Source organism: Thalia democratica, chromosome 5 (genome assembly GCF_965202585.1).
Source record: "Thalia democratica chromosome 5, ktThaDemo2.hap1.1, whole genome shotgun sequence".
Lineage (NCBI taxonomy): Eukaryota > Metazoa > Chordata > Thaliacea > Salpida > Salpidae > Thalia > Thalia democratica.
The window spans coordinates 31,639,744-31,653,645 of NC_139169.1; the positions used below are offsets into that span (position 1 = coordinate 31,639,744).

The 13,902-nt window shown below is 27.3% G+C and overlaps 1 long non-coding RNA gene across 1 annotated transcript; it reads right to left on the reverse strand.

Moving 5' to 3' along the window:
- Nucleotides 1–4,510: 4,510 nt before the first annotated feature.
- LOC145836087 (uncharacterized) lies at nt 4,511–13,579 on the reverse strand. Its single transcript, XR_014369879.1, has 3 exons — nt 13,499–13,579; nt 6,469–7,916; nt 4,511–5,731 (listed from the first exon to the last, which is right to left on the reverse strand). It is a non-coding gene; the product is annotated as an uncharacterized LOC145836087 (long non-coding RNA).
- Nucleotides 13,580–13,902: the final 323 nt, after the last annotated feature.

Here is a 13,902-nt window from a genome sequence, read left to right on the forward strand (position 1 = left end):
GTCTATATAATTACTTTTAACGATCATTTTATTGGTAATTTTGTAGGGCTAAGAGCAATTTGGCTATCACAAATTACACTTCTTTAATTGTTATTTTCAAAATCAGTTTTTGAATACCTAAGATATTTTCTTAACAAATTAAATGAAACAAAAGTTTTAAATTATATATCTTGATAACTTTTCAAATAAATTATAAAGTTTTACAAAGAATATCTATATTAGTAAGAAAGTTGAAACATTTAATTTACACACACTTAAAAATATTTAAACAAAAAAAGTAAAATGTTACTAAAACAGTTATTCTATTTATTTGTCTATGTCTATATCTATTAAAAATACCTGTAAATTTTTTAACTAGCAATGTTATAAATTTAGTTAAAACCTAGCCTAAAATTTTTTGTAAGTTAGACTATTACGAACACTTGCTATGTTTCTGAATACTTGATAACAGTTGGCTTTATAACAAAGATAGATTTACTTGGATAGCTTCGCATTTTACTGTATTGAAATTTATACTTCATAAGTAAACTTTTATATACAATACAAGAAAGGTGCTCAAATCTGGTTTTGTTATCACTGTTTTATTGTAACTTGATGAAAGTGACATTCGTCTGTTAAAGCAATTGCTGTGAACAAAAAAAAAAAATGTAATGTAAATTTAGTTTTTTGTAAAAACCGTTGAACAATATAATGCAAACAGTTTTAAAGTTTAAAATAGTTTTACTGAAAAGGTAAATTTCGATAATAGTACAACAAACTAGTAAACTTATTTACAGTGCATAACTTTTTAATGAAACTTTAAAAATGCAAAATTTAAAAACGAACTTAAAAACACCCAGAGAAATTTAGCAATTCGGTGTTAAGGGTTAGATTAAATTCAAGGGTTTAACCAATCTATCTTAAACTTGTACTTCCATAAAATATTTAGTTGTTTTTAAATTTTAATTACTAAGTTAGTACACCACGATACTAAAGACTTTTTATTAATCTTACTTAAGTTGAAATGCTTTTATACCGTCTTCAGCTATTTTAAACATAAATCTAAATTATTAAGTCAAAAAAACAGAGTTGGTTTTTGAAATATCTTATTATATATTAGACTGTAGAAATACATCTATAGAGGTTCCTGAATTTTAGGTTTATACTGATAGATAGTCGAAACATTGATTTTGTTTAAAGACTTCACTTCATAAGTCCCATAAGTGCGCATAATAAAATAAAATATACTACATTTGGAGCGCAATTAACAAACTATTAATGAAGCTTCGTCAAATGGGTGGTCAACTCCTAATGCTGTTTTTATATAGACAAATCTGTGAATTACCTATCACTTTGTTTTTGACTTATACAAAATATTACTATATTCTTATGATGCTATATTTTATTAGTCAATATGTATTACTGATCTAACAACTTCAAATACGTCAGTTACTTCATGAAAACATATAAATAAAGGATATTAAACGAAGGGCCGGCGGGTTAGATCCGGTCCGCCAAGCAAAAAACTCTGACTTGATACTTTTTTATGTTTAAAAACAGTTTGTGCAAAAACAAATAAAGTTAAAGTATTTTATTGTCAAAGTTTTAAAAGTTGCAATACTTGATTTGCAGTATATATAGCTACTTTTTAAATATTACTTCATTAAAATTTTTTTATATAGATAATACTTTTCGTTTACTTTTTACAATAGGGTCACCCGAATATTTTTAATGTACTTGTAAAACTGGCCAACAGACCACAAAAGTTACACAATTTTTTAATGTAGACAATAAACTGTATACAGCTTTGTATTTATCAAAATGATGTAGTTTTGATAATTTTCTATCTTCAGTGTTCCTTAATACGGTATCTATATTGGAATTTTTTTTATTTATTTATTTACAATACTACAACACTCTGGTTTTTGTTGCCAATTTTCATCAACAAGTATAAAATACAGTTTAACATACTACTAACGATACAAGTAGAACAAGCTTTTTTCGAGCTCTATATTTGTTAAAAACATCATCTGTTGAAATATATTTTATATTATATAATTCATTATAATTTTAAATGCATCAAGGTTTGTTATTCAAAGTCGTTACCTAAAACAATTTTAGTCTTCAACCAAAAAACAGTCACCATGTGTTGCCACAAAGCTGCGGATTTATCAGTGACGTTTGCTTGTCTAATTGTAAAATGCATATCTCACTATGGTAACACAAAGGGCACGCTAGTTTTTATAATCAAAAATGAAACGTTTGCGAAGGCTTCTGTCTTCGGATACGGCCGTTTGACGAGTTAAAGTAGTAACGAAACTCGGATCTCAGTCTACCAATGACACAAGTGTGATGCTTAAAGAGACAAATTTAAAACTTGTCTTCTTCACTAAAATGTGTTAATTACAATTCTTATTTACTTATTTTTTACCCAAAAAACTTATTATAAAAGCTTATGTTAATTTAGTGCAGGGTTTCCAAAAGTTTGCCAAGTGGTCATAATTAGAAACTTACACTAGGATATTCTGAAACTGATGACGTAGAGCAAAAAAAGGTCTTAGGCGTTTTTAATGGTAGTTTTTTGATAAACCTTGTTGAAGGGAGCCATAGCTTTTTTCATTTCTATAAAAGGTGCCTTTTGAAAAAAAGTTTTGTAATCCCTAATTTAGTACAAAATTTTATGAAAGTTATATTCAAAATTTTTGCTATAGAACCCTATGTAATATATAATATAAATAGAAATTTATTTCGCTTTTAATATTTGTATAAAAACAAACATGGGCATTAGGGTACTTATAAATACGTCAGTTTTAAGTTTTAAACTAAAAAATAAATTTTGTCAAGTAGCACAAAAACACCTTGCGCAAAATTTTAAATTTTTTAAAAAAACTTTCACCTTAGCAGAACTCGATTTTCTAAAAACCAACCAAATTTAAATTGTGAGAGACCTTGCAGTTTTTAGCTGGAAACTTTTTTACATGTGGAAATTATCACAAAAACATATATGGTGGGACTTTTTGATTTTTTTAAATAAAACTGGGAATTCAAGAAAACTTACAGAAAATGATAAAGAATACATAAATTTAAGAATTGCCTCTATAAAGCTTTCTGTAAATCATCCTAAATAATGCACACAGTTTTTATGTGATAGTTACCACATGTAAAAAAAATTCCAGCTAAAAACTTCAAGGTAGCATTTTTGGGTCCAACACAGTTTTTATTTTGTTTAGTTTTCAGAAAATTGAGTTCTGTCAAGGTGAACATTTCTTTAAATCATCCTAACTTTTTCACATGATGTTTTCGTCCAAAAGTTTTTTTTTTCAAGTTGACTATTTTGGTACAAATTTCTGTTTCTGGTAAACAGTAAAAAATAAGTTATTGAAACAGTTATTTTTTTTGTCTCATTGATAATCTAATCAATGTTTTACTAAATAAGATTCAATTTATGTATGCTTTATAATGTTCTTTCTTTTGCTATTTACCCATTAGATTTAGGTCAATAAACACATTTGAACTCTGCCGGCAAGAGGGAAGCAGATGGTAGAGTGAAAATTCTCTGTCAAAAAGGAGGAGAGGAGGAAGTGCCGCAACTACTTGCATTGTTCATTGTTTGAACCCTGAATATGAGAGCCAGACAAAAATGGCCATATTCGAACACACTGATGAAATGCATCATAAGAAACAAAAAAATACATGTTCATGTGTGCAATTAGTGTGTTGTGGTAGCTGTGTGAATCATCTACTGACAGTAACCTTACTTAGAACTTAATTGTTTTTGCAGGTATTGTTTAAACCTAGAGTTAATAATTAAAGTGTATGTTAATTGAATTAAACTGTTTTAGTTAGATAAAAAATAAAACAAAGATCTAAATGTTTTAAAGTTTATTAAGCCTTTTATACTTATTGCTCACTAAAAGTTTTTCTATAAACAATAGTTAATTGTATTAAGTCTTTTAAAATATATTTATATACTTTAAGTGTTTTATATAGTTTACTGCACTAAAACTTGGTTTATTATCAAGCTTGCACTTTTTCCAAGTGATTTATACGAGTTATAAAAGTAACTTATGTTTTTGAAATAGATTATTTGTAATAGTGTTATAATAGATACTTTTTGCTGAAACTGTCTTGTCTAACTTATATAAAGTATGGTGATTAAATAAGGTAGGATTTAATTTTGATGGGTAGTACTAATAAATTAAGTACACACAGTCCACACACTATATAATACTATTGATTTATAAAAAGCTTTTAAAAATTAAACTAAAAGTTGTACTTAACTGATTTACTAGTGGTTATAACTTTTATGTCAACAGCAAAAATAACTTATGGAAAAGCATTAAATTGTAAGCAAAAAGTAAAATTTTCTTTAACTGTAAAATTTAAAGCTGTTATCGTGTATAATTTGTTATTTATAATAATTTTATCAAAATATAAACAAGCGTAAAACAAACACTTCAAAAACAAAAAACTAATCAAAGTAAAACAAAAAAAAAGTTTACAGTCAAGAACCTCAAAAACAAAAAAAAAAGTTAGTTGTTCTTTAAATATTTAATGAAAAATACCACATATTTATATAGTCAATGATGCATAATGCAAGTATAATAAAAGTGACATATTTTCAATGACACGTAAATTTTAGCATTTTTTTTAAACTTTATCATTTAAAGTTTATCTACTGTTAAGTAATATTCTAAAGTTAAAAAAACTATTTCAACAGCAGCTAGAGATTTTTTTTGTTTTTTGAACTACACACACAAAATACAAAAGTGTACATCGCAACCTTGTCACCTTCGATTGTGTCGAGGCTGACAAAGCAGTAGCAAGATATTTTGTCTAACACGCTTCTCAGCTAGCCACACACCATCTGTAGAATACATGGTTTCCGTGTTTGATTGGTTTTGGTTGTTTTCTCCTCGTCACCTCGACCTCTTCGCTGTACAACTAATGTTTGAGGTGATGGCAGTTCTCCCTACCCATGCTAAAATTGCCTCACTGGACTGTGCGGAGCAAAAAGCGCATTCGTCTGGCTAAAAGAATCCGAGGGCGCAAGAATGATCGTAAAACACGCGGGTTTGTTCGCACCCGTACTTGCAATTAACGACTCGCTTGAAAATAACAACTCACGGCAGGCGCGAACTGTTTCAATGCAAATAGTGGAACGTTCCTTGCAGCTGGTGCTCACCGGTCACATTACGAGATGACACTTTATTTCCTCCAGCCCCGCGACAAGTCGATCTGAAACAACCATCAGCTCTTCTTTCTCGCGAAAGATATTCCACAGTACCGCTTTTGTGTGGCAGACAAAACGTTTTTGCTCTTGCTCGTTGAACACCCAAAAGTGGGGAAAACCCCTGTTTGAGAAATATTTGAAGAAGCCCGTGCGCGTCAACATGGCCGTTCTAATCAGATGTGTTAACGTCAGCATGTTTTCAATCAATTCGCTGGCCTTCAACGTCGCGCTGGAAATGCGTTCGGATTCGTCTGCGATCCGAATAATATGCTGTATAACATCAGGCTAATGTTATCAGGCCATGCTGTATAACATCAGGCTAATGTTATCAGGCCATGCTGTATATTATCAGGCACTCTATAGGTTTTCGCAGCGCACCAACTTGCTGATGATTTTTCTACGAGCAGAACAACTTGGTCTTTAAGAAATCTTCGCTGAAAGTGTACAAAACTGCTTCTCGAGACGTAAGTCGGGCATTGTGTTAGTATTAACATAATGAAAGACACTGGTTCTTCGTCCCTAAAGTTTAATTAAGTTGATGACTGTAAACTTTTGCTTTGAAGCCAAATTTTTAGTATTAAAGCTACAAATTTTAAATCCAAATTCAATTTTTAACTAAATTTAAAGATTTTTGCTACTTTTAATAAAAATTATTGATCTGCATATAAACTAAATAAAAATAACCAAAAGTTTAAACAATTTTATAATACCAGTATTCTGATTATTAGCTGCATTTAAAACTAATGAGCATTAAATAAATATAAAACTTAATAAAACTAAAAAATGAAAAACTTTTTCACAAAGTTAAACAACAGAAAACGATAAAAGAATAAAATATAAAAACTAAAGCAGTTTAGTATAAAAAATAATCGTAAAAGCAGCTTATAACTTGAAGTTTAAAAATTTAGGAGAAAGTGGTATATTAAGGCACTTAAAGAAAGATTTTTAAAAAAAAATATTTTTTACTTTTGTTAAATATAAAATTTAAGTTTATCTAAATAAGCAGTTGTGCTAAAATTATTTCAAAGACTTACACATTGCAAAATAAACACAGTTTACTACTAAATTAAATCCTAAACTTTATGTTTTAGCAACTTACTGTAGCAAAAAATATTGAATATACATTTTAAATTCAAATAACAGCTCCAATGATCTTTTTAAAAATTAAGACTAAATTTACATTTTGTATAACACGAACTCTTATCTTATTTGTAAATTATAAAAGCTTTATGAAAAACAATCTGGTTAAAACTTACAAAAAATCAGAAATACTTTTGATTTTGCAAGATTCTGATCTCACACTTGTCTGTTGATCAACGAATTGAGAAGAAAAGACTTTCGAGAGCATAAGGAATTTCTGCAACAAACACTTCAAGTCATCACATGCTGTAGTTGTGTCTTTGCATGCTGTAGTTGTGTCATCACATGCTGTAGTTGTGTCTTCACATGCTGTAGTTGTGTCTTCAGATGCTGTAGCTGTGTCTTCAATGCTGTAGTTGTGTCTTCACATGCTGTAGTTATGTCATCACATGCTTTAGTTATGTCATCACATGCTGTAGTTGTGTCATCACATGCTGTAGTTATGTCATCACATGCTGTAGTTGTGTCTTCACATGCTGTTGTAGTGTCATCACATGATGTTGTAGTGTCTTCGCATGCTGTAGTTGTGTCATCACATGATGTTGTAGTGTCTTCGCATGCTGTAGTTGTGTCATCGCATGATGTTGTAGTGTCTTCGCATGCTGTAGTTGTGTCTTCACATGCTGTAGTTGTGTCTTCACATGCTGTAGTTATGTCATCACATGCTGTAGTTGTGTCTTCACATGCTGTTGTAGTGTCTTCGCATGCTGTAGTTGTGTCATCACATGATGTTGTAGTGTCTTCGCATGCTGTAGTTGTGTCATCACATGCTGTAGTTGTGTTTCACATGTTGTAGTTGTGTCTTTACATGCTGTAGTTGTGTCTTCACATGCTGTAGTTGTGTCTTCACATGTTGTAGTTGTGTTTCACATGTTGTAGTTGTGTCTTTACATGCTGTAGTTGTGTATTCACATGCTGTAGTTGTGTCTTCACATGCTGTAGTTGTGTCTTCACATGTTGTAGTTATGTCATCACATGCTGTTGTAGTGTCATCACATGATGTTGTAGTTGTGTCTTCACATGTTGTTGTAGTGTCTTCGCATGCTATAGTTGTGTCATCACATGCTGTAGTTGTGTTTCACATGTTGTAGTTGTGTCATCACATGCTGTTGTAGTGTCTTCGCATGCTGTAGTTGTGTCATCACATGCTGTAGTTGTGTTTCACATGTTGTAGTTGTGTCTTTACATGCTGTAGTTGTGTATTCACATGCTGTAGTTGTGTCATCACATGCTGTTGTAGTGTCTACGCATGCTATAGTTGTGTCATCACATTCTGTAGTTGTGTTTCACATGTTGTAGTTGTGTCTTCACATGCTGTAGTTGTGTCTTCACATGCTGTAGTTGTGTCTTCACATGCTGTAGTTGTGTCTTCACATGCTGTAGTTATGTCATCACATGCTGTAGTTGTGTCTTCACATGATGTAGTTGTGTCTTCACATGCTGTAGTTATGTCTTTGGAAACATTATTGAAGTGATCAATGGAACATTTTTCTTTTGTGCTATCAGCTTGACTTATTTTCCTCTGCTTGATTGTGTGTTATGAAAACTTTTTAATCCAATACACCTGAAAAGTAACTTGTCATTAAAAAGTGTTACATTACAGCAGAAAATAAGCAAAAGTACCATAAGTAGTCATTTTTACTAAAAGGCTTATTTTTTTAACTAACTGAATGATACTTTTTACAAAAAACTTTAAATTTAAATGAAACTAGAACAAAATGTTTGATATCAGAGGCAAACTAAATAAACAATACAAGAATGTTTTGTTTATTACAGATAAAAATAGTACTAAGAAAAACACTTAAATTTATATTTATTTTATTAAACTTATATTTAAATACCTGAAATATATAATATGATATAGATGTACAACATACAACTTTTACCAAAAAGAAGCCAAAACTGTTATTAAAATGTAGTAGTTTGACTTTAGCTACTTTAACCTTTATAAACGATACAGATTATCAATGTAAATCATATCACGAATCAAACAGTTTTACATTATTAATTAAAAAAAAAAGTTCAACCTTAGACAATTATATATTTTAAGTATGAAAACTTTTTAGGTCTTTGAACATTTGAAAGGTAGGTTTGAAAAACACATGATGAATATAAGAGGAATGTAGGAATTTAGAATTATTGATGTCTGATTTCAAGATGAATTAATATTTTCTGAATTTAATATTGTTATTATGCTATTAAAAGTTCAACAATCTGTGTTTAATAAACTATACAAAATGTACCATTCTAAGTTTTTGTGTTTACTGTTTGTAAATTAAATATAAAAACCAAGTGAAAAAAAATTATACCTGTATTTTGGTAAACTTTTATTGGTTTGTAAATATTGCATAGTACTAGTAACCTTTAAGTACAAAAATATCATTACTTTATTTGATATTTATAATACTTATATTAAATTAACTCAACTAAATGTATTACAAGGCTTACAATATTAAAAAAATATTTATACAAAACTTGTACAAATTATTTAATTTTAAGTATTTAGCTACGCCAGCATTTAAAAGAGAACAATATAAATGTTAAAACTTTTTAAAACATACATAATACTCACTTGTTCGTATCAGTTTTGTAAAATTGTTAACAAGGAAGATGTGTGGTGGTTTATAGAGCATGCAGAGAAACATAAACTACAAAATTCATTTTTTTGTTATGTTTAAAGTTTAGCTTTATTTAGTAGTTTATTGTCAAGATTGAAAAGTTATTTTATACATCAATTCAATTGCATAATGGAAATTTAAACATGTGAGAGAAATATAATTAAAATTGGTCGAATTCTTATATTTAAATAAAATCTTGAAGATTTTTCAAGCTCTAAACCACAAAATTGACTGTTTTTTAAAATAATGGACCAATTTTCTTTTGAATTTTGTATGTAGAAACAGTTTAAAATAATGCATTAATCAACAAAGAATACCAATTTAAGCAAAAAATAGATTTTTTATGCAGTAACAGAGAACTAAAAACAACTAGTTCTTAAATCTAGAGACTTGTTATAAGTTTTCACTAAAAGTATATTTTTGAGCTTAACTAAATTGTAGACCACAGACTTTTGCATTGAGGGCCACACTTGGTGTTGGGAGAAGTTTACAGTTGCTGACCCCTGCTATAAAAAGTCTAATTTTATAATAAATAACTTTAAAATTCCAAAGATTTAATAAAGACTTGATAAGAAATTTAATAAGAATTTAAGGATTTCACAAAAAATTACTCATGATACTACCATGGTTTTTAATCATATTCAAGATTTTCATACTTTTTGGGAACTCTATTTAAATATTTCTGCTATACTTGTGTGAAATTAATACAGTTTTTATACAGTGTTTGAAAATGGGTTACCTGGTTAAAACTCTAAGAGCCTCCAAAATAACACCTAAAAGGTATTTTTTGTATATGGCTTCCAAGGTATACAATAAATCCCCTTTTGACATCTTTTGCTACCATGGGGCAATAACTTTTGAGGTTACTAAAAAGTAAATGGACAAATATCTAGTAATAAGGAGATAAAATAGTTTTTAAAATGCTGCCAAAATAGCAATTATTAAAGTGGAACAAGGAAATGCTGGTGTAGCTGCCAATTTTTTTTTGTAAAAATTATTTCATGTTGTTTCTTATGACAGCTGCTATTTTATGTTTTTAATAAGAGTCTAAAACTACCTCTTGGAACTAAAATAGTCACTATTTAATCTTTTTAAAGTTGTTTACATTTACAACTGAAAAAAAACAACCCTTTTGCAATAGAATTAAAAGCATGTATTTACAGTAAATATAAAAAAAATATTAAAATGTTATTACTGTTGCTACAACTGGGTGTTTTTTTTTTCTTGCTATGCAGTAGAAAAGTATTTTTATTAGTTCCTATAAAGTTTAAACATAACTTCTGATTGTTAAACCTTTGATTATTTGAAACTTTGTTTTGAATATTTCAAATGTAAATAAGATAGTTATATAACTAAAGCTATAGGGAAATCAAAGAATTTTTTTTACAAATACAAACATTAACTCTTATTTGAAAGCTAAAACCGTATACTGAAATAAAACAAATTTTTAAAACATAAAAATTTTTTTAACTTATGGGATGAAATTTTTATAGTAATTAGAAAAAAGTTAACACCAATGTATAAGCCACAAATTTTTATTTTCAAATTCTCAGAAATTAAAAATTCACTAAAAATATCTATTTTCCTTCACTTTTTCTATTTAAAATGTTAGTGGAGAATTCTTTGGAAGGACTTTACATTTTGGAATTTTACAACTATAAAAAATTGAAAAATGTAAAGCTAATGTAATAAAAATACTTAGTGCATTAAAAAAATCAAAATATTATTAATGAAGTGCATTAAAACTTTAAAGAAGGAAATACAAATACAGAAGAAGAAAGATTTTTAGCAAAATAGTCTTTTTTCTTTGGTTAGTACCATCCATAGCAAATCTATTGAACTTCTTGGCTTTGACCGCTTATATCATAAAGATACTATGATTATTGTTAAGCAGTTAAAAAAGTCTGATAGCTTAGATAAAACTCTACAAAATAAGATTAAGCTGCAAAAAAAAAGATGGTGGACCCCGATGACCTTAAAATAACAACTTTTTACATGTTATCAGTGTATGAGGAGAATAATTGTTTCTTTTTATAAGAAGTATATTTTTTATATAAATAATTTTTTTATCTCAGTAATAAATTATTGTTATTCTTAAATGAAGTATTAAATTTTTTTGTTTAAAACAAAACTTCACAGCTTTTGATCAAGTGCTATATGGTTAGCAACATATTTTCAAAAAAATATGATTTACGCAAATAATTAAAATTTTTGTCTCACATCTCAAGGTTAAAGTTAAATTTATTCTAGTTACTGTTAACAGACTTTTATAATTTATCCAAGTCATAGGATAATTTCTACTTTTTTAAATGAAAGAACTAACAAATAACTCAAAATTTAAAAATCCTTAAACTTACTTATAAGTCTTATAAAAAAGTATAAATGTTACATCAAATCATAACTATAAAATACTCTTTAAGAAAATTAGTTAATATTCAAGTTTTGTTTGAGTTACATAACTTAAAATATTTACCAAGACATTCATTATAAGTAGTCTGTAGTCAATACTCAAAAATAAGGTTATTTTGACTATTTAAACAATCACAAGAATGGGTTTTATTATCCTTTAATTTTGTCAAAATTTTAAGAATTCAAAAAAGTGTCATTTAAAGTTTTTACAACTAAATTTAAATCAAAACTTAGTCAGGTTTGCCACTATTTATGTCAAAATATTGTTCTTAAAAAGCAAAAAATGTCCTGATTCTTGCCGAGTTTTTTACATTTTTTTTAAATGTTCAAATTTTCAGAATAAATAAAAAAATAGTCTTAAACAATATTGTTTGTACAAAAAATTGAAACTAAATCAAAAAGGTTCATTCAAAATCGAGAAAAAAATATGTCCTGGGATTATTAAAAAACACTAAAGTTATCCAGAGTTTTTCATAAAAAACTATAACTATCTTAAGTCAGACTGAGTTTAAATTAAAATTTAAATTATCCTCAGCTGTCCTGAGTCATCCTGAGATTTTAAAAAACTTCAAAATATCCTGAGTTATCCTGAGTGTCCTAAGTGTGTGGCAACACTGTTTAGTTTAATAATATGTAACTAAATTATGTAAAACTCTTCAAACATATATTTTATTAATTTTAATACTTCGGTTTTTAAACAATTTCAATGTGACTACAATATTTTCTTTTTTTTTTAAACAAAATAAAAAATAAAGGCCAAGAAAAGTAAGTTCATTTTTCACAAAAGCAAACATTGCTTTCTGGTAAAAAAGCTTAATGTGTAAAATAAAAGTCAGTTTTCAAACAACATAAAATCTTAAATATTTTTTGTTATACAGTTATCATTGCAAAGAGTTTTCAATACAAACAACCAAGTAGTAAAGTTTACAGGAAATCTATCTTAGTAGAGGGACAATAAATTTAAGTAACTGTTATTCTGAATAGATTCTGAAGAGATTATAAAGCAAAAACTTTCAATCTCATATGATCAATACCACCACTTAATGCAGAGGTTGGAAAAGGAACATTTTAAACATGGTTAAAATCCTACTATTTATGTTTTATTTTTTTTCCACTTAAAAAAACTAGGTAATAAAATATTGAATTGTCCAAAATATAATTAACGTTCTAAATTTGATCTCATGTAAAAGCATAAATCATATTAACTTAATACAATACAATGCACTATTTTGAAATTGTTAATTATAATATTTTTTTATCAATAGATAGTATCATAGCAGACAATCTAAATAGGACGAAATATTGTACTATAAAAAAAGTTTGATTGATTGTTTGTATGCTTCCCAAATTATTACTAAAGTATAACGTTTTCTGACTTTTATTAAAAAGTGTTTTAATAAGGAAAAAAAGAGACACTAAAAACTAATAGGAAACTTGTTTAAACATGTTTTTTTTATTTTTAAAGTTTCAGATTTATGTTAAATGATTAATTTTTTAGTACATATTTTCATTCACTTAATCATTTTTATTGTTCTTTTAGTAAAAAATCTATTTAGATACCCAGTTTCAATTTGAATTAATATTTTTTTAATATCCAGAAAAACTTGTTTGAGATAACAAATAGTTTATTTTTGTACAAATTCAATAAGTGTTAAAAAGTCCTAATATATTTAACTACTTTGTAAATTTGCTTTACAAGTTATACAACACATTTGTATGTTTATTTACAACTAAGCAAAACTTAAAACCATTATAGACTATTTTAAGAAATACCAATGTCAAAACAGATTTATTCTTTAAAAATATAATTAAACTTAGAATTAACATCAAAAATATTTAGGATTGTGCAGAATAATTAATTATTTGTTATATAATTGCTTTTTTAAACCTTTTGTTAATTAAGTTTGATTTCTTAACACTATAACATAAAATTATAGTTTTTCAAGACTCAATTAAAAATATGTAAACAATACACAATTTTATTATGTTTAAAACTCAATATTGTTCATGGATTTTTTAAACATTTTTTTCATGGTTAACAAGTGTTCATTGATATGTAATTCAAAAAATTCAGGTAAATTAAAAAACAAGCTTAGAATAATGAAAAATATCAACTCACTTAAATCTTGGTTGCATCCAATCTAGAGTTGATTATTAAAATTCATAGCTTATTTTAACTAGATTACTTTTTAAAACATCTGCAAATATAATACATTTCATACAGTTTGAAATTTACTGCTAAAATAATTAATTATCAAAACGTGTTTCTGTTTAGTTTTTAAATCATAAAACTTGTTCTTTTATTTAAGAAACAAAGTCTGTGTTAAGTTTAAATATTTTTAATAAATATTCAAAATACAGTAGAGTAGATGAAAAATAACAGACTTAAAATTTTAAAGTGTTTTGTATAAACTAAAATATTATGTGCAATACTTATAAACCATTATAAATAGCTAAAAAACACTCTGACCTTTTAGTTTAAAACTTTATTTAGAAAACCATTTTTTACAGGTAACAACATTT